General features: G+C 30.5%; 1 protein-coding gene and 1 long non-coding RNA gene across 4 annotated transcripts in view; one reads left to right on the top strand and one right to left on the bottom strand.

Moving 5' to 3' along the window:
- Positions 1–17,826, bottom strand: part of LOC551272 (talin-1) — a 63,971-nt gene extending 46,145 nt beyond the window's left edge. The window contains exons 1-2 of one of the 3 annotated variants that reach the window (XM_026444822.1): positions 17,687–17,826; positions 1,063–1,182 (exon numbers count right to left, since the gene is read on the bottom strand). The gene's annotated coding sequence lies outside the window, so the exon portion shown is untranslated. Of the gene's footprint in view, positions 1–1,062; positions 1,183–15,689; positions 15,851–17,557; positions 17,630–17,686 lie in introns of those variants that run through there. The other 2 variants (XM_026444821.1, XM_026444820.1) reach the window with 2 other exon arrangements.
- LOC102655280 lies at positions 4,121–5,800 on the top strand. The gene is made up of 3 exons (XR_410113.3): positions 4,121–4,373; positions 4,614–4,719; positions 4,776–5,800. It is a non-coding gene; the product is annotated as an uncharacterized LOC102655280 (long non-coding RNA).
- Positions 17,827–25,647: the final 7,821 nt, after the last annotated feature.

Here is a 25,647-nt window from a genome sequence, read left to right as displayed (position 1 = left end):
TTTTATTCCCACAAACGATTAAAAAAGTGATGAAAATTTCACATAGAAATTAATCCTTTTATTCCCACAAACGATTAAAAAACTGATGAAAACTTTTTACAGAAATTAACGCTTTTATTCCCACAACAAATGATTAAAAACTAATGAAAACTTTTTATTCCCACAAACGAATAAAAAACTGATGAAAATTTTACATAGAAATTAATTCTTTTATTCCCACAAACGATTAAGAAACTGGTGAAAATTTTACATAGAAATTGACCTTTTTATTCCCACAAACGATTAAAAACTAATGAAATTTTTTACTGAAATTAATTCTTTTATTCCCACAAAAGATTAAAAACTGATGAAAATTTCACATAGAAATTAACCCTTTCATTCCCACAAACGATTAAAAACTAATGAAAAATGTTACATAAAAATTAAAACACTTTTCCACAAACGTCAATCAAAAACAATTCCTCCCTCCTCGAATCATCATCCGATCACGACGGAGAAAAAATCCAAATTTTTCCCAAAACCATTTTCTCCCAAATCGAATCGATCAAATAAAAAAAAATGCAAATAAAAAAAAAACGCACAGCGCATCCAACGTTCCACAGGAACGTCCGAGAGGAAATTCAACTGGAAGCAAATTCACCTAAAAGGTGAGGAGAGACCCTCCTCGGGCCATCAGCCGGATGCCTATTCAAATTTTACGGCCCATATTTGTCGCGATTAACTATCGCGTTTTCGGGCTTATGGGGCCAGAAGTATTCCATATTGGGCAAGGGATGGATCGTTCGGCCGGCCGTCTCGCGGAATAAAGATAAATTCGTGGACCCGATGTCTTGGAGGGAGGGGGTGGTCGCAGGAGGGTGAGTTTATGGGATGCCGCGGGGGTGGGGAGGAGACACTTTCACAATTTCGCGTGACTCATTGTCGGATCGAGAGAAGAGAAGAGGAGAGGAGAGAGAAGAGGAGAGAGATCCGGCTTTACGAGGATCTCGAAACGACGAGAGAGCGAGGCGACGATTTGCAAATCGGAAAACGGCCACTCGATATATCGGCGAGTTTACTTACAGTTTAAGTCGTTCCTTTCTTCCGCCTTATATATATATACACTTCGTTCTTCTTCCCAGTGCGTGTGCGTGTGCTACCGTTCTCGAAGAGGGGATTCTTTCTCTCAGCCGCTTCTGAAAACTGAGAGAAAAAAAAAAAGGGAAGTTATTTATTTTTTATTCGACCATTCTTGTTATCGTTAAGATTTTCTTCTCGTTTAATCCTCTCCATCCTTGAGCGGATCAACGAGTTTTTTTTTTTTTTATTTATTTATCTTGTTTTTATAGCGTGTGAAACATTTATAAATTATAAATAAACATTATTATAACAAATTATAATACTACGTGTTACGAGAAATGAAGAAATTATTTTTTACGTTTAGAATACAATTAGAATTCTTTGGAATTCTATGCTAATGCATCGAGGAGACTAAGATCCTCGTTTTATACACGTGACAAATATGATATACACGCGATGATAAAATAAAAATACGTGTGAAAAGTAAAACGTTTCCTTTCAAATTAATCAGACTCACATTCGTTCATCTTTATAATACTATTCTTGGAATCAAATCGTCATAAATAATTTTTTAATAGCATTAAAAATGCAACGAGACATGGGACATGCACGCAAAAGTTAAATTCCTTCTTAACTCTCGAGTAATCGATCTATCGCGCGCGTTCATATTTGAAATTCAAAGTTGGCGCGCGCGGCTTGCGGCGCGCGGGAAAAAACGCGGCCAGAATTTGAATAGCAGATACACTGAATTATTCTTTACCGGGACAAAAGAGAGAGAGAGAGAGAGAAAGACAGAAAGAAGAAGAAATCACGTAATAACTCCGACTTCATCCTCCATGCATCGCGTTAATAAGCATTTCTTTCTTCTCTGTGAAAAAGAAGGAAATAAGAGCAAGAAAGAGGGAGAGAAAAATTTTTCCCTCCAAGGGAACGAGAGAGAGAGGTCCACGGTCAGAGACAGAGAAGGAGAGAAACGAAAAGAAGAAAGAAAAAGTATCGATGGCGGAGAGGAGTTTACGGATCGGCTGAAATGTCAGAGGGCCAAGGGAAGGACTCCATTTTAGCGAGCAACTAGACAACAGGCGAGACGGCGCCAACGAGATTTTCGCGAAAATTCACCGCGCCATCCAAAGCAAATACCAGACGAACGCTGCAATATTTCACTTTATACTTGCACGAACATTTTTATTATTTATTATTAATTTTAGACAAATACCACGGAACGAATATGTAGATCACGATCAATGTGCATCGGTTAAATCGGAATATTAAAGGATGAATCGAAATCTCACCTCGCTCGAAGACGCTCCATTTCCGTTCGACAATTATTGTTACACGAGAAAAATAGTTTCTCCTCCTCCCCCTCCCCGAGCAACTTTCTATAATTTTATTTGATTATATATGATTATAATATTTACTTGATTAGATTTGATTATAATCTAAAGATTACATATTATATAATTCTAATGATTAGAAGACGCAATGATTATATTTATTAAATTATTCTTAATCTCAGTTCGACCAATATTGCAAAATATATGTACATATCCTCTAACCTTTTAATAAAAAAAGATACGATTCGATGTATTTCCATCGAGTTCATTTCTATTATTCGTCTTTACGAATTTCAATGCGACGATATAAAAGATAGAAGAAGAACTTTAGAAAAGATAGAATTAAAAGATAGAACGTGCTAGAATCTTTAAACTCAAGCAATCTATAAAAAAAAAAAATATATTCCATACATTCAAAATTTGCGAAGAAAGGATTGATACGAATTGCACGAACTATAAAAATCTCCCTTTCTCTCTCTCTCTTTCAAAAAAAAAGAAGGAAGGAGAAAAAGCAAAGGGAGAAGGGTGGAAGGACGAGGAGAAGGAAAGTTGAGGAGAGGAGGAGGTTGGGTGCTGGCGGCGTTATGGCGGGCGCCGGGGGTGGCGCCGCGACGCTTTGGCGCCTTCCAACGCCGAGACGCTCCGCTGATGTTGGCTCCATGTACCAACACATCTGAAATCCCCTGGCGTCTCTCCCTCCCCTCACACACCGATACATCTCCACCACCTACTCGAATCTAGCGTGGCCGCAATCACACCGCCTCGAGATTCCCTCACGTGTGTACACGTGCATTTTCTCCACCTTACCCCCTCCACCCCCTATCTTTTCGTAAGAGTAACAGTAGCTAGACCTGTAGCAAGGTTCGAAGGTGAAACAGTAGGGGTGAAACAACAAAGAAGCGGAATAAATTCTCCATTTTACATCCCCCACCCGTCAAGGTGGATGGACAATGGACGGGGTGTGGCTACCCCTTGCGTTTCCCTTAACTTCTTCGCCTTATAAATCATATAATCAACCCTTTCCCCGTGGCAAATGCATAACCAAAATGCATTCGAAAATAATATGATATGATTAATTCATTCACTGCCTTCAACAGGTGAACGAAAATCTTTACGATCGATGATCTTATATATAATTCTTCGTACGATGATTTACTCGAATCTATTAATTTCGAACGAGATCGAAATTATATTCGTCGTTGTGAAAAAGAAAGGGACAGAGAGATCGAAATTATATTCGTCGTTGTGAAAAAGGAAGGGACAGAGAGATCGAAATTATATTCGTCGTTGTGAAAAAGGAAGGGACAGAGAGATCGAAATTATATTCGTCGTTGTGAAAAAGAAAGGGACAGAGAGATCGAAATTATATTCGTCGTTGTGAAAAAGGAAGGGACAGAGAGATCGAAATTATATTCGTGTTGTGAAAAAGAGAGGGACAGAGAAAAAGAGAGAGAGAGAGAGAGAGAGAGAGAGGGAGGGAAGGATGCACGGCCGATGGAACGCCCTCTTGATCGTAAAAAAAGAAAGAGAGGAAGAAAGAGAGAAAGAGAGAAAGAGAGAGAGAGAGAGAGAGGGAGAGTTAATAAACGAGCGTAATCTTACAATGGTTCGCGCGTATAATCTGGCAGAATCTAACCGGCTTGTAAATCCTGTCAATCGGCACGCGTCTCGTTCCATCGATCCCTCCCCCCCCCTCCCCCCTGGAATGTCTTGCGCGCTTCCGCGAAATTTTGCGATTAAATGGGCTGGCGCTTTGGGCGAAACGGCGATCAATAGACGATCTCTCGATAGACTGCAATTTCATTGTTGATTCTGGTCTCTCTGGTCTCTGTATGGCCTCTCTGTGTATATGGCTTGGTTAAAATCAGCCTAGAATTCGAGCCGGCTAGCTTTTCGCAGAATTTAAGGACCGTTGAGGGAGAGTTAGCGGATCAAATTGGTGGGAAAGGGAGGTTGTTGTTTCGTGGTTTACGTGGATAGGTAATCGTACGAATCTACATATCTATCTATCTGTGATTACGTTTTGAATTATTGATTTCAATCTTTAATTCAATTTGAGCGATACATCTTCTTCATCTTGTTATTCTTTCGCTTCGTAGATTCTTATAATCCTTACGATTTTTCTATTCGTCTGTTTTAATCTCGTTTTCGATAACAACAATAACTTATTTTTAAATAAATACGTGTCTGTCGGTAAGGAATCTGTCCATTGAATTTCAGGGGAATAATTTTGGCGGAGAGAGGAAAAAGAAGGCCGTCCACGAGACGTCACTTCCTGGCCAGGATCGAAACGTCAGGAGACTGTTCCTCCACCCCACGGGGCGCGGTAAAATCGTCTAATAAGTTGGGTAAACATCGAATCATCGTTATTTTTATGTGCAGCGCATGGACCTCCATTGAATCGATGACACGTAGCGGAAGGTACTCGGGGATGAATGTGCGGATAATCCATTAGACGCCGTTGTAACCTAAAACCGGGCAAACAAGGGTGATCTCCGGATTGAGTCCCGGGGCGGACGGATGGACCGTGGATGAACGAAACGTTGAAATTTGTGATAAAGTCAACGCGAACGGGTGAACAGGTGAGCAACAATGGGAACCGATAAACGTCAGAAACGGAGGATCTCGATAACCGACAAGACAATTTGCAAAATTTTCTTTCGTATTATGGAAGTTTACGTGAAATATTTTCTGAATAATTATTATTGAAATGTGATAAATAAAAATGGTGTTTCTTCTCCCCTTTAACGTGATGTTCCAACGAAAATTGTACGAATTGTATTTTTGTTAATTTTATATATAATTTTTAAGACACTTTTCCTTTCTTCCATTATTTGCAATCATTTGTTTTTTATATTTATCTCAGGATCGTTTAAAGTGTAACTGTTTCGTTCGAATATTTTAATTAATCGTTAGTCATCGATGATCCTCGACGTGGTCGTCGATGATTATTATTCCAATGGTCGAGATACAAGTCGAGAGAGAGAGATTAAATATAAATACATGGTAATGCTCGAGAAGCGGTCTAAAAAAAGAATTTATATCTTATCTTCGAACTCGATTAATACATCGATTTTTATTTCATCTTGCAAATGTTGCTGTTGCATTTTAAAATATGTAAAATTCATCTCCGAGAAACGTTTATATCTACGTCTGAGAATTGATTTACATGCACTGCAAATGCGTTCCTTTGGTCTAATCGAAAAAGCAATTAGGTTAGAAAGTCTTTGCTCTTGCTTGATCGCAATAAGGATAGATGGCGGTAGTATGCGTGTATAAACATTAATTAAAAAATATTTCTATGTCATTCTTGATCGATTATTTGTGCTTCGATTATCTGCTTATTGAAAATAATTAAACGCGAAGAAGAATTGGAAAATTAAATTGTTTATCAAATTATTATTAAAGATAAAAAAAAATTTAATCGAATCTCATTATCGTTTCAATTATTTTTATTGTATGAAAACATGTGATATTTTTTTATTCGTAAGTTATCAATATCATATATTGTTATTAATATTATAAATTATTATACATTAATTCTTGTCGAAGGATTACACAAAAATACCAGAAAGCCATTGTATGAAATATTTTGATTACATTTATAATAATTATAAAATAAAATTAGTGGAAAAATTTTAATAAATAATTCGAGGAATACGAATAGTTGCAAATAATGATGAACAGGTATATTCGATACGTACGATGCATGCAAGTTTTGATCGTTGGATTTGTCACAGAAAAATGAATCCCACCGAACTTGCCACGATAGAGTCAGCGTGTAATTTACGTAACCATATAAGTAAGAAATGTGAAAAATGGAGAGCAGATACAAATATAAGATCAGTTTACGAAGTAAAAATGAGAACGAAAGTAAAAAAGAGAATTTGCGATTCGTTTCTATTAATTTTCATATTTGAAGAAGCAATTTTGACAAATATTTATTAGAAAAGTTTTTATTATAATTCGTAATATTAAGCAATAATTTATGATATAAATTTGTTCTTCAGAAACTTTAGAACTTTATATTTTGCAATGACAATTAAACAATTATTGCTACCTTTTATCTTAAGGAAGAATAATTTGATACCATCCAGAACATCTTTTTATTCACTTTAACGTAATAAATAACAAAGTTATTATAATTCATAAAATTCAGTTTCTGGAATTTTATTAAAATATGATACTTGTTTTGTAATTTAAAAGTTCCGAGTATCAGAAAATAAATATTCGACGACAACGACATCTACGAAACAACATTGCATTTTTATTCCAAGTAAGGCAATTCAATGGAACAATCGTATATTTTTAAATAAATTCCTTGGCAGCTCGCGTAATGTAGCAGAAAAAGTAACGAGACATGCTGTTGTTTTGTTATGCATAAAAAGCACAACAGAGATTGTGCATTCGTGATTAATAGCGCCTCTCAAACGTGTTAAACCGAAATGATAACTATATTATAATATTCTTTTTTTTTCAATATCCTTAATAATTTATCAACTAATAATATTAGAGTTCATTATTGATATAAGGCAATTTATTAAATTCATGATTTGTAGTATTTTATAATATTAATTATATTATACATTTAAATAGATTCTATCATATCAAATATATATCATTACATGCAAAATTTTATTACTTATGTAAAATATAAAAACGTTTTAGAAATTAAGATTTAAGATAATAGAATAAAAAATATTAAATTAGAGTTTAGAGAAAGGATAAAATTCTATTAAAGTAAAATTTCTACTTTGAGATTATGTTATTCAATTAATAATAAAATAATAACTATATTGATATCCTTTTTTTCAGTATTATTGATATAAGACAATCTATTAAATTCATGATTTGTAGAATTTTATAATATTAATTATATTAAACATTTATTAGTTGTGTAAAATATAAAACGTTTTAGAAATTAAGATTTAAGATAACAGAATAAAAAATATTAAATTAGAGTTTAGGAAAGGATAAAGTTCTAAAAAATTTCCAAGACAATTTGAGGTTATATTATTCAACTAATAATAAAATAATAATTATACATTTGATATCCTTTTTTTGAATACCATTATTGATATAAGACAAGCTATTAAATTCATGATTTGTAGAATTTTATAATATTAATTATATTATGCATTTAAATAGATTCTATCATATTAAATATATATCATTAAATGCAAAATTTTTGTTAAAATAAATTGTTAAAATTAATTGTTAAAATATAAAAACGTTTTAGAAACGTCATTTAAGATAATAGAATAAAAAATATTAAATTAGAGTTTAGAGAAAGGATAAAGTTCTATTAAAATAAAATTTTAGTTCTATTAAAGTAAAATTTTCAAGGCAATTTGAGATTATATTATTCAATTAATAATAAAATAATAACTATATTGATATCCTTTTGTTCGGTACCTTCAATAATTTATCAACTAATAATATTAGAGTTCATTATTGATATAAGGCAATCTATTAAATTCATGATTTGTAGAATTTTATAATATTAATTATATTATGCATTTAAATAAATTCTATCATATCAAATATATATCATTACATGCAAAATTTTATTAGTTGTGTAAAATATAAAAACATTTTAGAAACGTTTAGTCATTTAAGATAATATAATAAAAAATATTAAATTAGAGTTTAGAGAAAAGTTTAAAGTTCTATTAAAGTAAAATTTCTAAAGCAATTTGAGGTTATGTTATTCCTTTCGCGAATCGATGATATTATTATCATCTTGTATTAACATGACATATAAAAACGATCGATACACAAGTGGCGTTAATTAGCATCAAATGTAACAAGACGTATAATTGGCTACAAATGTTCGCTTCGTCTCAATGTCATTTACCAATCAACATAATGATCCCGTAACGAAGTCGTTTGTTTCCTTGAAGGGAAACGAAGCCACAGAAAGGAAATAAATCTGGCGGGGAAAAGATACAAATAAATGACCGTGAAATTGCATGATTATCCAAAATTACCCCGGTACCTTTCGCGTTACTATGAAAATATTTGATGACATGCGTCAACTTTCCTAACCTAACCTATTCACCGGATATTTAGTTATTTCTCCAATAGTGTTCATAAAAGCACGTGAATCGTGACCAATCAACGTTGAAGAATTTTAGTTCCTTAAATATTTATAACTTGAGTACAATGAATTTTAGCAAATTTGTTATGCATACTCGTTCCATTTTTTTTTCTTTTCTTAATGCTTATAAGATTCACATTTTTTTTTTTTTTGTGCATTTAAATAATTACATGAAAATGACCAAGTTAATTATAGATTTCGTGTCGAGACATTATGTATATATATGTTGTCTTTGCATATCTCGAATAATGAATATTAAAATACGATATTATTAAAAAAAATTGCTTTATATTTGATTATTTCATTGAATATAAGAAATAATTTATAGAAAAAAAAAATTAACAACAAAATATTGAAATATTTTTCGAGAATATATTTTAACTTTAGATTTTACAAATATCAAATAATACAATAAAAATGATTTAAAAATTTTCACACAATACTGTACGTTTCTACGCTATTTTTGTATTATCTCGATATATTATTCATATCAAACACGATGTTAATAATTACTTTTTGCGTTTATTCAAATATATAAAAAAAATTCTCAAATATTTGTATAAAATAAATTTATATAAAATATCTCGTTTCAGATCCGTGAAAATTTCATAAATTTCGTGAGAATAATTTTTATTTTTATTTATTCCATCAAAACTAAAACTGAAAAACATTAACGATAAGAATAATATAATTGAGGATTAGCTACATTATTAGAGAACCTTGTAACAGATTATGCACTTTTTTAGCTTTCAAATATCGATTCAGATAACATTCTTTGTAAAAGTGAGTCATAGCAACAGTATTGCTTCAAAGTAAGGATCATGATCACGTACTTTAGATTAGGATATCTGAATATTACAACGGAGAATGATTAGGGGCCATAGTGATATAACCGATAGTTGTTAATGAAACGAATTTAAAAAAAAAAAAAAAAAAAATGGCAATAATCCTATCTTCGTTTATGAGTGCATTCTAATCAAATGCAAAAAGAAAATGTCGATAATAAAAACCGACACTGAGATAATAACGACAGGAAGTAAATTATGACATTATGGTTATAAATATGTAAAGAGTAGAAATAGCGGTCTAGAAAATAATTCTTCATCCTAGAAAAAAAAACCGGTTTAATTGCAGCCAGAAAAAAATTATACTTACCAACATAAAATATATAACATTCGTTTAATTTTATAAGAAATTGTCCAAAGAAATCTAACCTAACCTCTCTTCTTTCGTCGATATTTCTTTAAGCCGTGCACAATTTTATTTTTTGGAATTTTCCAAAGAAATTTTATTTAAAATAATTTTTCATCGAGTAAAAACTTTCGAATAAACATTTTTAAAAATTGAAAAACTCTTGAGAATTGAATATTTTTCCAAAGCAATTGCAGCCAGAAAAAAATTATACTTAACATTCGTTTAATTTTATAAAAAATTACTCCAAAGAAATCTAACCTAACCTCTCTTCTTTCTTTCCGTACACAATTTTATTTTTTGGAATTTTCCAAAGAAATTTCATTTAAAAATAATTTTTCATTGAGTAAAAACTTTCGTATACATTATTCTTAAGAATTGAAAAACTCTTGAGAATTGAATATTTTTCCAAAGCAATTGCAGCCAGAAAAAAATTATATTTAATATTCGTTTAATTTTATAAAAAATTACTCCAAAGAAATCTAACCTAACCTCTCTTCTTTCGTCGATATTTCTTTAATGCACAATTTTATTTTTTGGAATTTTCCAAAGAAATTTCATTTAAAATAATTTTTCATTGAATAAAAATTTTCGTATATACTATTCTTAAGAATTGAAAAACTCTTGAGAATTGAATATTTTTCCAAAGCAATTGCAGCCACAAAAAAATTATACTTAACATTCGTTTAATCTTATAAAAAATTACTCAAAATTACTCCAAAGAAACCTAATCTAACCGCTCTTCTTTCTTTAATCCGTGCACAATTTTATTTTTTTGGAATTTTCCAAAGAAATTTCATTTAAAAATAATTTTTCATCATCGAATAAAAACTTTCATATATACTATTCTTAAGAATTGAAAAACTCTTGAGAATTGAGTATTTTTCCAAAGCAATTGCAGCCAGAAAAAAATTATACTTAACATTCCTTTAGTTTTATAAAAAAAATTACTCAAAATTACTCCAAAGAAACCTAACCTAACCTCTCTTCTTTCGTCGATATTTCTTTAATCCGTGCACAATTTTATTTTTTGGAATTTTCCAAAGAAATTTCATTTAAAAATAATTTTTCATTGAGTAAAAACTTTCATATATACTATTCTTAAGAATTGAAAAACTCTTGAGAATTGAGTATTTTTCCAAAGCAATTGCAGCCACAAAAAAATTATACTTAACATTCGTTTAATCTTATAAAAAATTATTCAAAATTACTCCAAAGAAACCTAACCTAACCTCTCTTCTTTCTTTAATCCGTGCACAATTTTATTTTTTGGAATTTTCAAAGAAGTTTCATTTAAAAATAATTTTTCATCGAGTAAAAATTTTCGTATATACTATTCTTAAGAATCGAAAAATTCTTGAGAATTGAGTATTTTTCCAAAGCAATTGCAGCCAGAAAAAAATTATACTTAACATTCGTTTAATTTTATAAAAAATTATTCCAAAGAAACCTAACCTAACCTCTCTTCTTTCGTCGATATTTCTTTAATCCGTGCACAATTTTATTTTTCAAAGAAATTTCATTTAAAAATAATTTTTCATCGAGTAAAAACTTTCGAATAAACATTCTTAAGAATTGAAAAACTCTTGAGAATTGAATATTTTTCCAAAGCAATTGCAACCAGAAAAAAATTATATTAACATAATATTAGAGAATTGAGTATTTTTCCAAAGCAATTGCAGCCAGAAAAAAATTATACTTATAAATTATAACATTCATTTAATTTTATAAAAAATTATTCCAAAGAAACCTAACTTAACCTCTCTTCTTTCGTCGATATTTCTTTAACCCGTGCACAATTTTATTTTTCAAAGAAATTTCATTTAAAAATAATTTTTCATCGATTAAAAACTTTCGTACATACTATTCTCAAGAATCGAAAAACTCTCGAGAATTGAGTATTTTTCCAACAGGCAGGACGCGAAACGTGATATCTTAGAGCTAGATCATCGCCAAGCCGATGACGAAATGGAATTTATCACGCACAATATGTGACCGAGAAGATACAGCTCCGTTACGTTCTTCGAGGAAACACGTGTACGTGTAACAACCCTTTATAGTTACTTTGCATACACTCTCCTCCATAGTGGCGCGTTACTGTACGCGTTACTGAACGCACTATTTCCATCACATGTCGTGTGCCTCACACGACACACGCGTATTTCTATTTATACACCTCGGTACACCGGAACTCTGCTTTCCAGACGCGTGTGTTTTGGCTAACGCTTGTGAGTCACTGTCGTAGGAAAAGGAAATCGATTATCACAAATTGAGTAACCCCGTTTCCTTAACCTTTACAATTCTGACAAAACAAATATTCTATTCTATTCTCGGTAGAAAATAATATCAAGCATATCGTTATATCATCCCAGAGTTGATTAATCCACACACACACACATATATATATATATATATACATATATAAGGTTAATGTACTTTATTACGCGTTGCATAACACTTGATCCGTTGACTAATCGTTCACTTGGCTAGAGCTCTCGTTATCAACAACTAGGTTGAGGAAACTAGGTGAATGAATATTTCGCCGGCGAGGTACACGCAAGATGATCGTGAAATTGAAATTTTTTTTTTTTATTTTAAAATAAAAGAAAAGAAGAATGGAAAATTCAAAAAGGGGAAAATAATGGAAAAATTTTGAAAAGACATTCGCCATTTCGGTTTAATAAAATATGATCGATAATCTCCGCTTATAATTCCGTTTATTTTATTTTCGCCTTTTGTTTGCACCGATTCGAACGTTTGCACGAATCGAACGAAAGCATAAATTTAGTTTGCTCGATTCATTCATTCGTTTCCAGCATTAAGCAAACCAATCGCACAAAATAAATTGAACGCGCCGGCCATTAAGGTTATAGGAGTTATCGTAATCGACGGAATAATAATAATTAATTCATGAATGATAGCGTTCAAGCCATTCGGTAATAATAACAGTAATTTCCGATTTTCTACGAGTATTTTGTATTCGTAAAAAAAAGAAAAAAAGAAAAAAGAAGAACCGATTTGCGTAAGAGTAATCGACACTTCGAAAATAAGGAAACTTCAACAAGTGTGAAAGGACAATTTAGAAAGAAGAAAATTACGAGGAAGAAATAACAATCCTTTCAAACCGGATTATTAGATATGCTGGATTATTATTATTATTATTGCACTTATTGTACGCTCAAAAGATTCATTTTCATTCCTTCTTTTTTTTTTTCATTTCTGCGAGTTTTGCAATATTGCATCACGATTGTAATTAGTTAATGGTAATACAAACTTTTTTTCCTACATAAAATTTAGAACTAGTGGATTCTAATATTAAAGAAACAACAAGATGATAAGGAAAAAATAAGATTAAAATTGAAACGAAGAAAAATATCACAAAAATATTCGAACTAATATTATTAATTTTAATTATCTATAATTTTTATTATTTTATTCGAATAATTATTCAAATAAAATTACTACCATATTTATTATTTATCTTATTGTTTTGTCTTAAATAATATTATTTAATAAAAGAATTATATATTTCAATGTTTATTTTATAAACAGCTATTTTCTATTTCACTGCGAAAATATATTTTTCTACGTGAAATTTCTAATCCAAAAATTATTTTATTTCTTGATCCGATGAAATATTTATTTTTATATATTTTACTTTATTTTATTTGCTATCTAATTGCACTTATAAAAATATAAATTTGCACAAACATCTGCAATTCGTTAATATAAATAACGTATCATTAATCGTTCAACTCATTAACCCTAGATATCCTTTTAAAAATTATTAAACAATTTTTGTAAAATTTACAATATTGTTTCATTTGATCTTAATAATTGGATCTTACATATTTATCGATACGTTGCACGAAATAATATTTATTGCACGATAAGAAACTAACCTAGCAATAAAAATATATTTCTCGCTTTGATCGAAATTTTTTTTATTTTAAGAAAATTCGTTTGAAAGGAAAAAGAAAGAAAAAAAATTAAATGATTAAATTTCAACGAATTTATTATGTACAAAACGATTCGATATCGTAATTCATTCGAATGGCAATATCCGGATCTCCGCTCGAAACGAGGGTTGTTCCGCTTCCGCGAGGCCTTTTTACTCGCATCAATCGGGAAATAAAGATCGTCACTTCGGATAAACTCAATGAAACCTTAAAGCCGAGTTCCCAACAGGCTCCAAGTGGATCGCAATAATTAAATTGTGAGTCTGCCTTAATTCCACGGAAATAAATCTGCGGAAGAGCATTGGTCACGCACCGCGCGAATTAAGAACTTTAAATCCGCGCGAATGCAGGCAGCTGAGAAAACTATTCAGGTGAATCTTTTCTTTTCACGATGCACTAATATATTTTTCTCTTGCTTGCTTTCTTACTTTTTAAGAAACAATTAATAAGTAAATATTTTCTCTTTTATCGCCGTTCTTATCGTTTCGAATTTATTGTATTATTGTTCACAAAATTTGGATAATTGAAATATTTTGTTCTTTGATTAGATCATTTTGATAAAAAATTCTAGTTGTCATAAATAAAGGTTTAAGATTATCTTCCTAAAAAAGATATCAATTTTCATTATAGTACCTGTAATATAAAATTAAATTTATAATCATATTTATTTTGAGAATATAATTTTTAAATTCTAAAATTAAAACATAGTTTATAGATTTATATTCTAACTTATTTTTAATTATTATAAATTATTATTAAATTATCGTTATTGTAATATATATAAAAATTATAAAAAATTTCAATAATATCAGTAATTCGTTCGTTCAATAATTGATAACAAGTAATTTAATAATTTATAGTATTGATAAGAAATGTTTTAATTTTAAAGAAAAGAAATGTTTTTAAGAAATGTTTTAATTTTAAAGAAAAGAAATAAAAAAAAAAAATAATTAGCGATTATCAAAAGGTAAAAATTAATCCAATGAAAATCCAATAAATCGTGCTTTTAAAAAATCACTATGAACCAGTCTATTAAAAAAACTAAATGGATTTTACTTTACTACGATATTCTCAAAGAAATGAAGTTAATCGAACACTGGCGTGTAACGTGTTATTTTTATTGCTACACATCGAGAAAAAAATATTATATATGTATAAAACAAATTTTTCTCGAAAAAAATCTTTAAAATACAATTTAAAAAAAAATAATAATTAAAAATTACCTTTAAGAGCACGATACGAAAAAAAAAAATCTCTACTAAGATTCCTCGAGAAAATTACCGCGATGAGGAAAAAAAGGGGAGAATAGAAAGAAAAAGAAACACAAAAGGTTTGCTGACATCGCGAAGAATTAAAAAGCGTCGTAAAATCGTCGACGTGAAACAAGAACGAATTTTCTAGTGTCCCGGACACAAGCGAACTTAGCCAAACGCAGAAACTTAATAAAGTCTCGTGCACAGTGGTAGCAGATGGGTTTCCCTATTTAACCTCTTACAGCCTGCCTATTGATTTTCTCCGGTCCTATTGTTTTGGCACGTCGCGCATTTAACGAAACGTAAGAGAGACACGAGAGAAGGAGGGAAGAGCACCGGAGCACTAGCACTAGCACAACATTTTGTAAAATCTGTTCGATATATCGTAATTTGCAAAATATGGAACGAAAGCACGTATAAAAGTTGATGCAGAAAGGATACGAACTGTCAATTTGTCGCGATGTTGTGAATCATCTCTATTTCGGGAGACACCCGTTGGGTGGTCCAACTCCCTTCGTTTTTGAGGTTAGCTCGCCCGACTAATGCGCACCGACTCTCAGACGTATACGGTCATGCACGGTCGAGAGATTGCATACAGGCCTGAACGATTAATAAAATAACACGAGAGTTCGCGTTTTATCGGCGAGAAAATGAACAGGAACGATTGGAAAAGTCTAAACGAGGGCAGCACGCCCATCTGTCGGAAGTCACGGAAAAATCAATAGGAACCGGCGGCATCACTACCAGCCGCCGGTTTCGAGATATTATCGGTTCATTGGTAGATTCTACTCACCGTGAAAAATATCCATAGATAGAAAAGAAGCCCTGTTTCGTTGCACAAAATCAATTTGTCACTTCGGCCACAACCACACGTCCGACAACACTCTTGCGACTCCCGGCCGTTTCAGTTTCGTGTTCCTCTCGTTCGTTGTGTCAGTGACGGCTCGAGTCACGAAAAAATTAAGGTAGCTTGAGTACCCAGAAACGGCACGGAAAAATGTTTTTTTCTTTCTAGTTTCTTTTTTATCGATTTTCCAATACAAAATGTTTCTTTTCAATTATTTTAATATTCCAGTATAAAATTAACGAAGTTCCGATACTCAATTATAATGATAATTGTGATATTTGAAAGTTAATATTTTATATTTATTATCGTAATATTAATCGAAATAAATTAAAATTTAAATGGCGTTAAAAATTCAATTACGAACACAACAATGAATTAAATGATGAAATAAAATATAAAATAAAGTGTATAACCATATGATAAAGTATATTATTTTAAAATTTTTTTTTATTTTATCAATAATTTGATATAAATACATGAATATAATAAAGTTTATCAATGAAATATCTTTAAATGCAATTATATATAAATTGTATTGATGTAAAATATCTTTAAATGCAGCCACATATAAATTGGATAATTAATAAAACGTATCTTTAAATAATTATATAATAACATCATTCTTAATTACTTTCCATATATGTAAATTCATTCCATAAAAATTTTATTTTACTAAATATTAATATTGCTGCGTACATATATGAATATAATAAAAAATTCTTTGACTTTCGTTAAAAATATTAAATTTAAATTTTGCATTTTTACAATTCGATCACAAAATAATAAAATTTAAATAAACATTCGATAAATATCCAGTAAGCGTATCACAATTATCGATAAATAATTTCCAAGTGACAATGGATATATCGAATTACGCGAATATTTCCGATTTGAGAAACTTTCTACCAGTCTAATAATCGATAATGATATCGCACGGGCCTCGACACGCTGCGTACTTCCCTGTCTTCATGCAAATAACTAATCCAAATAAACAGACTTTCCTCTAAAAATAAAAAAAGATCCAAACTCACGCGCGTGACAGGAAAACACAACGAAGGGCCTTTGTACGTGTCTCATTTCCCTAAAGGGTTTTGACGGTATTGAGGAAAGAAGGATTGAAAAAAAAAAAAATCCATCGTCCCGATTGAAAATTATATCCGAGAACTCTGGAAAAAAATTGGAAAAAAATCGTGGAAATTCAGCGAAACGTTTTAAAAGGTTCGTTTTAATGTCGCCCATTGGAAAAGTTCGAAATAAAACCAGCGTTGGATACAGAATCGAGACCGCACCAAATTTGGTCATGCCAGTCTCCATTCAGAAGCCGTGTATTTCGTAGTATGCAATGATGTAACGCGCTTTACGCTACTCCGTGTATCGTATTCCATGGAAATCACGTTTAAAAAAAAAAATTCATCATAGGCAGATATAAACAGAGAGGTTAGCCTCCTAGTTTCTTCTTTTTTCCTTTTCTTTTTCCCTTATTCCATTTCCTTCCAACGGCACGTAATTTTAACTTGTTGAATAACAGAGTGAGAACGAAGCCTAGAAATATTAGTTCTCAGAGTATGAGTACATCGATGACATCACGTTTTTTTGTTATCGTGTATTATTCACGTAATTGAAATTTGCATAGTTTTAAAATGTGTTCATTCTCGTCCAACAAGTTTTCGTACGTTGGTAAACGTGAACAATTTTATTCAATTATCGAATTATCGAAAATTATCGTCAAATTATAACGTATAATAATTATTACTTGTATATTGATACGATTTATAAATGTAAAAATATTGATACAAAATAAAATCTAAACTTACTTTTTCTCTTCAAAAATCAAAAAAAAAAAAAAAAAATCTCTCGAAAAATCACCACTCCTCTAATCAATCCGTATCCAATCCACGAACTTCAATTTGATCCCGATATTGCACAAAAAGCATCGCACTTACCGAACGCACTCGACGAATATAAATCTTCACGCTTCATTTTAAATCTATCGTAAAACCTCTAAAACGCACCACTCACTATTAAGTACTATGTACCACTTCGACTTCCATTCGCCAGTTCATTATCCGTTCAAAATAAACGAGCTTCATGCGCGCACTTTCTCCTATACAACTTGATATAAAAATAACGAAACAAGAAACAATTCCTCTTTTTGCAAGATCTTTATATAACCACGGGATCACGTAGAGGGAAGAGTTTTATATATATATATATATATATATATATATATATACGCGTGAAATGGTGACACACATTCGGCCTTCCGTTATTTATCTACGTTCGAAGGAAGTGGCCGCCGATTTCCTCGCCGTTCGACGTGGCGAGCAACGTCCACGATCGACGTCCACGGGATCATTGACGAATAAAATGGACGATTAACAGCCTGTTGCTTCTTCTAATCGCGTGGGCAGCGTAAACTCGCGCGCGTTCCTCGCATTCCACGCGCGTCACAAGCCGGACCCGATCGTTCTTCGTTTACGTGGGCGACCTTTTTCCACCTTGTCGCCGAACAGAGTGCACCTGTGCACAGACCTGTCGTGGGGCGTGGGCGATGCTCGATATACCGGACGAATGTGGGCACGACCTGCATTTCAAATGGACTAACAGCGCGAGAGTCGACGCTTTCCAGATCAAGCTTCGAGAACAGTGTGTTTGTCGATCGTTACAGATATCAAGTTCTACGCAATTTTTCGTATTATCTGGCCTCTATTTGATAAAGATGTCACGCGTTTGGAAAGAAGATGTTCAATGATATAGTTGTGATTAAAGGAGATTAATTGTTTTTTTTACAGATATTGATATTTGAACATTGATCGAAAGTAAGGTTAGAATCTTGAATCTTTTTTAATGCTTTTTCATAGTTTCTTAGTATCTTGTATATAACATGTAAACACGAAATTTAGAACTGCATAGAAAATAAAAGAAAACGTTAACATAAACGTTAATAATACATACGCAAGGTCGTAGTATTTCGTTGCCAAGATCTTAATAATCGTGTCTACTTTATCATTGTAACAGCGTTACAATTTTAACGAGCAGTATTCTCTGTCATAATGTGTTATTTCTAAAATTATTTTATATATATCTCGTAAAATTTTATAATTTCGATTGTCTTGTAAATTTCGAGTGAAAACAAGAAACTAATAAATCGTTTTATTATTTCTATAACAAATAGTTATTTCGATGCGACGATGTATTTACAGAAAGTCGCCGTGATACGTTTTAAGATCGTTTCTCAAGGATTTTTTAAGAAACGAGGGCAAACCAACATTGATTCAAAAGTGGATAACAAGAGATAAATCTTGCGCTTCCAACAAAGTCGAAGAGAAAAGTTTCAGCTGGACAACTGCCAGAAGAGGAGCGCTTGTAATTCAATTTTCATTCATCTCGACTTTTTTACCGTACGAGGAAAAAGCTTTTTCTCCTGCGAGAAACGTTAGCCTTGGCCTGCCTTATCATCCGTTTCCTGCGCGGCCTCCAAGATGGAGCAAGCACCGCTTACGTCGAATTAGACGATAATTAATTTTCGTTTTTTACAGATATTTCGATATATTTAAGATGTTCTTTTTTTTTTTTAATAAATAAATACGTATAAAAATATTTCCTGAAACAAACAATTCTGTTTAATTATATATAATATATGTTACATTATATATAATTATATAATCAATATCTTTATAGTTTTATAATAAACTATCTCAATTTTTCTTTCCAATAATTATTGTAAATTCAAGTGTTATTTATATCAATATACAAACAACATATTAATTCCTGTTTTTATTAAGAAACACTTAAAAAAAACTTCTTAGTAACGTTCTGAGAGTATTACTATGAATATAATGATAAAAATTGAAATTAAAATAATACAATAATACAATAAACTGATAACAAAAATAGCTAAAACAGAATACTAATCCTTTCATCTTAACATATTAACAATACTAGCTACTGTTTAAAGTATACATACATAAATAAGATCCCCCTTTATGGATCTTAACCTCAATCTTTCAAATTAATCCTACAAAATATCGCTACACAATTAAAAATCATCCATTACCTCGATCCCTACAAGCAAACAACGGAAACAAAGGGACATCCATCTTATCACGATTAACATCTCTTGGAAATGGGCGAACGTACGAATCGATTGATCATTTGTCAGTCGATCTCGTGCCAACTCATTTTTGGACCAAACCATGAGATACCAACTTCTCCGCCCTTGAACGGTAATAAATATAAGAGCAACTCCCCCTTCCTCCCCCGCCCCCTAAGATGCCCCGTTCCACCAATTTCCCTCTCCTTCCGAACAGAACAAGTTTATCGCCCCCTTTGTCCTATTCGCGATGCGCCCTGTCGTCGAAATCACGCGTACACCCATTCCAGAAAGTTTTCTCCCGCTATACGCGGGAGAAAACTTTATTTGCCACCGAATCAGATTGATATCTCTTTCTCTCCGAGAGTTTGATACATTCGAGTCGTAAGAATGAGTCAACTATTCCAACGAATGGGTGACGTAGAAACTTAACCTAGAAATATCAATATCCTCCAATGGTTTCGATGGAATAAAATCAGATTTCTCCCAGATATGGACGAGTCGATGTATCGTATTTGAAGAAATGAAATCGCTTCAGATCTGAATAAATGGAATTTTGAATAAATAATGAAAATTATCGATTCGATCTTATAAAATATTAATTTTTAGGATCAAGCTTCCTTGTAGATATCTCTCGAAGATCGAAAAAAGAAAAATCTTAAAATTTAAAATCATATTAATATAAATAAAAATTAGTATTAATATAAATAAATAAAAGTTAGTATTAATATAAATAAAGTAAAATTAGTATATTAGTATTAGTATTTTAGTATATGAGTATTATTATAGTATATTATAATATAGTATAATGTTATAATATACTATTAGTATTAGAATTAGTATATTATATTAATGTATATTAATATAAATAAAATAACTTAGAACGAAGATTCTAAAGAATCCACTTATCTCGTTAAAAGTTAAATTATTGAGAATTAATTCTCCATAAAATAACGATCGTTTATGAGAAGAATATTTTTCAAACGGAATCAATTACGCAACGTGAAATCGTGGAATAATTCCATTCGTTTTCCAAACATGAAATGAACAAACGGAAAGCTATTCCTAGTTGGAAACTAATCTTCTAGATCGACACGTGGCGTTCCCCATTCCAGAGGCGGGGGGGCTCCGCTATCATCAAGCTTGCTCGTATTCCACGAAAAGAAGAGGAACAGGAGGAGGATGCAGCGGAGATATAGAGAGGTCGTAGGGGGTCAGGGCAACGAGAGGAGACGAGATTTTATGGGGGAACGTGGAACCGGGGCTCGCGGTGGCGGAGGGCCATAAAAAAACTAGGCGCCCGCTTCCAGGACAGGACGGGGATAGGATGTGTTTTGCCAAAAGCTGGGAAGCGTCGCGACGGCGCCAGGATGTCTGGAGCCAATGGCTCTCCCAGTTTCTGTCAATTCCAACTGACTTCCATCCCACGGATCCGTTCCACAAAACCACAAGCTTTCCTTTCGTCTTTCAGACATCCCGTTCAATTTTCAACTGCTGCGATTCAATTTTCCAAAAATTATTCGGATGTATTCAATATATTTTTCCCAATTTCGTTGCTTTTTGAATTACTGAATTAATTCAATATTTTTAATTCATGTATGCAAGTATCTAAAAGATTAAAATTAATAATTTCAGTTGAAAGAGAATAAAGAAACAATATTATTGATGGATAAAAATTACTCGAATATTGATTATATTCTTCTCAATTCCATTGCTTTTTGAATTACTGAATTAATTCAATATTTTTAATTCATGTGTGGAAGCATCAAAACTTTTAAAAGATTAAAATTAATAATTTCAGTTAAAACAAGAGAAGGAACAATATTATTGATGGATAAAACTTAATTTCATTGCTTCTTGAATTATTAAATTAAGATTTTTAATTCACGTGTGGAAATATCAAAACTTCTAAAAAATTAAAAATAATTTCAATTAAAACAAAATGATATGTGGATAAAAATTATTTGAATATTGAATATATTTTTCTCAATTTTGAATTACTAAATTAAGATTTTTAATTCATGTGAGAAAGCATCAAAATTTCTAAAAAATTAAAATTAATAATTTCAGTTAAAACAAGAGAAAGAACAATATTATTGATGGATAAAACTTATTCGAATATTCAATATATTTTTCTCAATTTCATTGCTTCTTGAATTACTGAATTAATTCAATATTATTAATTCATGTGTGCAAGTATTTAAAAGATTAAAATTAATAATTTCAGTTAAAACAATAAAACAACAATATTATAGATGGATAAAACTTATTCGAATATTCAATATATTTTTCTCAAATCCATTGCTTCTTGAATTATTGAATTAATCCAGTATTTTTAATTCACGTGTGGAAGCATTAAAATTTCTAAAAGATTAAAATTATTAATTTCAATTAAAACAAGCAAATAAAAGAATGATAAAAATTATTCGAATATTGAATATATTTTTTTCAATTCCATTGCTTTTTGAATTATTAAATTAAGATTTTTAATTCATGTGTGGAAGCATCAAAACTTTTAAAAAATTAAAATTAATAATTTCAATTGAAAGAGAATAAAGGAACAATATTATTGATGGATAAAAATTATTCGAATATTGAATATATTTTTCTCAATTTTGAATTACTAAATTAAGATTTTTAATTCATGTGTGGAAGTATCAAAATTTCTAAAAAATTAAAATTAGTAATTTCAATTAAAACTAGCAAATAAAAGAATGATAAAAATTATTCGAATATTGAATATATTTTTTTCAATTCCATTGCTTTTTGAATTGTTAAATTAAGATTTTTAATTTACGTGTAGAAGTATCAAAACTTTTTCGATATTAAAAGATTAAAATTAATAATTTCAATTAAAACAAGCAAATAAAAGAATGATAAAAATTATTCGAATATTGAATATATTTTTTTCAATTTCATTGCTTTTTGAATTGTTAAATTAAGATTTTTAATTCACGTGTAGAAGCATCAAAACTTCTAAAAGACTAAAATTAATAATTTCAGTTAAAACAAGAGAATAAAGGAACAATATTATTGATGGATAAAAATTATTCGAATATTGATTATATTCTTCTCAATTCCATTGCTTCTTGAATTACTGAATTAAGATTTTTATGATGTATTTTAATTCATGTATGAAATCATCAAAACTTCTAAAAGACTTTTAAAATTAATAATTTCAATTAAAACAAACGTATAAAATAAACTCGTCGATAAAAATTATTCAAATTCCATTGCTTCCTGAATTACTGAATTAACATTTTTATGATGTATTTTAATTCACGTACGAAAGCATCAATACTTCTAAAAGACTAAAATTAATAATTTCAATTAAAACAAACGTATAAAATAAACTCGTCGATAAAAATTATTCAAATTCCACTGCTTCCTGAATTACTGAATCAAGATTTTTATGATGTATTTTAATTCACGTATGAAACCATCAAAACTTCCAAAAGGTTAAAATTATATATTATCCTACTATAATTATATATATATTAATAATTTCAATTAAAACAAGCGAATAAAATATATTATTCGTCGATAAAAATTACTCGACGATATTCAATACATTCTTCTCAATTCCATTGTTTCCTAAATTACTGAATTAAGATTTTTATCGTATCTTATCATAAAACCATCGTAAAATTAATTAACGATTTCAATTAAAGAATAATATTACTCGCCAATAATAATTTTCTCGAAGCCAAAAAGAAAAAAAGAAACATCGATCAATTTCTATCTAATCGAATGATCGATTAAAAAGCATCGTTATCTCTCAAACCCTAACTCCTCGAGTGATTCTTTTCGAAAAAAGGAAAAACTATGATTAAGGGAATCATAATTCTTCCGCTTGACACAGCGATTTACGTGACGTTTAACAATACAGGAGGATTAACTGCAAAAGGGTGAATTCGAGAAGAATTTTCTTCCACGAGAGGGAGAGAAGTTGCCGAAGTCTCCTCTGTGCAAGCAGGGGGCGGGTTGTTTCTTCGCGTTCCGCTATGTGGACTCATCCGCGACGGGGGGATGATTTATGAACGAGATGACGGGAAACGGTGGATATAAATTCACGAATAAATTCATTTTTCTGAAAGGTTTTCGATCCTGCACCCAGATTACTCGATATCGATAAGATGTATTTCGTATTACGCGAGCTCGAGGAATATATCGTTCCAGAATTCCCTCCAAGAATAAATCTACTTGCGTAAATCCGATTTCTCTGCCGATTGTTTCGAAACAATTTTTATTCACTGAAACTTGAAATTAATAAAATTCCCTTATTTTAAGATAGATGAGAAAATATCTTGTTGAATAGAATTATAAAATTATACATTTCAATGGATAATTACATCTGTGTTAGTGAAACCTCGTAATTGGCATCACTTTTCAAAATTATTGCTTGTAAAAAGAATACGTAAAAATGTTTTATTTGAAAAATTCAGTAATTTTGGTATATATAAAATATTTCATTGATAATTTTCTTTGGAAATTCAGAAGTTTGTTTTACATTTGATTTTGATTTTTATTTGTACAAATTATAGTTCAAATGTGTATAGTGAAATTGAAAGAACAAACATGCTGGATAATATAATACATAGCACGACGATTTCTAACTGATAATTTTCCAACAAATTAGGTAATAATATTTTATTTCATTTTCTAACAATAAGAATAAAAGGTTAGAATGAATTTCTTTATCGAAATGAATAATTAATTCTAATAAATTTTATTTCATCAAATTATTCCAATATAAATATATATATCTTATTATTAATATTTTTTTTTTTCGTTATGTTATGCACTATATTATAAATGAATTTTTCAAAATAATTAATTCTTATTTAATACTGTTTACGATCTTGAATAGAATAAAAATATACAATGTTTGCGATACGAAGTGATAAAAGATATTTTCATTTACCTTTTTCAATATTTCAGAATAAAATTTTAATATAGTATATTTTTATATATTTAAAATCAATTTTTAATTTTTAAATATCGACGACTTTCGTATTTCTCAAATTTCTTTTTCTTTTTTCTTTTCTCTTCCTCTCTTTCTCTCTCTCTCTCTTTCTCTTTGTATATAATACTCGATACAGAAATTCACCCGTTTCTACCTCATATACTTTACGATTCTCTCGGAAGAAAGGGAGTACAGAGATACATCACAAAACCCCTAAAAGAGTACAACAATGGAGAACAAACCCTTGCGAGTTCAGTCGAGGATGATTTGACAAATTCTTGTGGAGGAATGGGGATACGTATGCAAGAGATGTATGTACCGAGAGCAAGAGTGAAGAGCGCGTGCGGGTATCGAAATCACCCGTGTCTAACGCGTGAATCGTAAATTCGAAAAGAATTTATATGGAGATCTTGGAGACTCGGCTGTACGAGTACCATGGGGCGTACCATGATTTACAACGTAACGGTTATTGGACATTTAACAGGAAAAATTTTATAACAAATTTTATTCCTCGGGGAGGAATTAAATTATTAATTTCGTCGTCCCGTTCATATCGCTTGAAAATTTAATTCTAGAACCGATAATAAAAATCCAAAAATATATAGAAATAACGGAATTTCTAAATAATCTTTTTACTGAGAAGAAAATTATTTCTCGCAAAATTGATATGCTTGCTTTCAATCATTGAATTGTATCGTGAAATAAATAATAATAAATAAAATAAATAATAATAATAATAAAAATAAATAATAATAATAATAATAATAATAAGTAATAAAAATAAATAATAATAATAATAATAATAAATAATAAATAATAATAATAATAATAAATAATAATAAAAA

This window comes from Apis mellifera, linkage group LG13, assembly GCF_003254395.2.
Source record: "Apis mellifera strain DH4 linkage group LG13, Amel_HAv3.1, whole genome shotgun sequence".
Lineage (NCBI taxonomy): Eukaryota > Metazoa > Arthropoda > Insecta > Hymenoptera > Apidae > Apis > Apis mellifera.
The sequence above is the reverse complement of the archived record's forward strand: the minus strand, read 5'-3'. Positions and strand labels throughout refer to the sequence as shown.